Source organism: Epinephelus lanceolatus, chromosome 9 (genome assembly GCF_041903045.1).
Source record: "Epinephelus lanceolatus isolate andai-2023 chromosome 9, ASM4190304v1, whole genome shotgun sequence".
In the NCBI taxonomy this organism is placed as follows: Eukaryota; Metazoa; Chordata; class Actinopteri; order Perciformes; family Serranidae; genus Epinephelus; species Epinephelus lanceolatus.
The window spans coordinates 663,577-665,962 of NC_135742.1; positions in this window are offsets into that span (position 1 = coordinate 663,577).

Consider the following 2,386-nt stretch of genomic DNA (forward strand, 5'->3'; position numbering starts at 1 on the left):
TCCATCCATTTAACTATCCATCCATCATCCATCCATTTAACTATCCATCCATTTAACTAGCCATCCATCATCCATCCATTTAACTATCATCCATCATCCATCCATCCATCCATCCATTTAACTTTCCATCATCCATCCATTTAACTATCCATCCATCATCCATCCATCCATCCATTTAACTTTCCATCATCCATCCATTTAACTATCCATCATCATCCATCCATCATCCATCCATTTAACCATCCATCATCCATCCATTTAACTATCCATCCATCATCCATCCATCCATCCATCCAACTTTCCATCATCCATCCATTTAACTATCCATCCATCATCCATCCATCCATCCATCCATTTAACTTTCCATCATCCACCCATTTAACTATCCATCATCATCCATCCATCATCCATCCATTTAACCATCCATCCATCCATCATTTAACCATCCATCCATCCATCCATTTAACCATCCATCCATCCATCATCCATCCATCCATTTAACCATCTATCCATCATGCATCCATCCATCCATTTAACCATCTATCCATCCATCTATCCATCTTCCATCCATCCATCCATCCATTTAACCATCCATCCATCTATCTATCCATTCATCCATCCATCCATCATCCATCCATCCATTTAACCATCTATCCATCCATCCATCCATCATCCATCCATCCATTTTACATCCATCCATCATTCATCCATCCATCCATCCATCTATCCATCCATCCATCTATCTATCCATTCATCCATTTAACCATCTATCTATCCATCCATCCATCCATCCATCTATCCATCCATCATCCATCTATCCATCATCCATCCATCCATTTAACATCCATTCTTCATCCATCCATCCATTTAACCATCCATCCATCCATTCAACCATCCATCCATTTAACATCTATCCATCCATCCATTTAACCATCCATCCATCCATTCAACCATCCATCCATTTAACCATCTATCCATCCATCCATCATCCATCCATCCATTTAACCATCCATTCAACCATCCATCCATCTATCTATCCATCCATCCCTTTAACATCTATCCATTCATCCATCCATCCATCCATCATCCATCCATCCATTTAACCATCTATCCATCCATCCATCATCCATTCATCCATCCATCCATCCATCATCCATCCATCCATTCAACCATCCATCCATCTATCTATCCATCCATCCCTTTAACCATCTATCCATTCATCCATCCATCTATCCATTTAACATCTATCATCCATCCATCCATCCATCATCCATCCATCCATTTAACCATCTATCCATTCATCCATCCATCCATCATCCATCCATCCATTTAACCATCTATCCATTCATCCATCCATCCATCCATCCATCATCCATCCATCCATTTAACCATGTATCCATCCATCCATCCATCCATCATCCATCCATCCATTTAACCATCTATCCATCCATCCATCATCCATCCATCCATCCATCATCCATCCATCCATTTAACCATCCATCCATCCATTCAACCATCCATCCATCCATCCATCCATCATCCATCCATCCATTTAACCATCTATCCATTCATCCATCCATCCATCATCCATCCATCCATTTAACCATCTATCCATTCATCCATCCATCCATCCATCATCCATCCATCTATTTAACCATGTATCCATCCATCCATCCATCATCCATCCATCATCCATCCATCCATCATCCATCCATCCATTTTACATCTATTCATTCATCCATCCATCATCCATCCATCCATTTAACCATCTATCCATTCATCCATCCATCCATCCACCCATTTAACTATCCATCCATCTATCATCCATCCATCCATTTAACATCTATCCATCCATCCATCATCCATCCATCCATTTAACATCTATCATCCATCATCCATCCATCCATCATTCATCCATCCATCCATCCATCCATCCATCCATCCATCCATCATCTATTCATCATTCATCCATCCATCCATCCATCTATCATCCATCCATCCATCATCTATCATCCATCCATCCATCATCCATCTATCATCCATCCATCTATCATCTATCCATCCATCCATCATCATCCATCCATCCATCCATCATCCATTCATCATTCATCCATCCATCCATCCATCCACCATCCATCCATCCATCATCCATCTATCATCTATCCATTCATCCATCCATCCATCATCCATCCATCCATTTAACCATCTATCCATCCATCCATCTTCCATCCATCCATTCAACCATCCATCCATCTATCTATCATCCATCCCTTTAACCATCTATCCATTCATCCATCTATCCATCCATCCATTTAACCATCTATCCATTCATCCATCTATCCATCCATCCATTTAACCATCTATCCATCCATCCATCATCCATCCA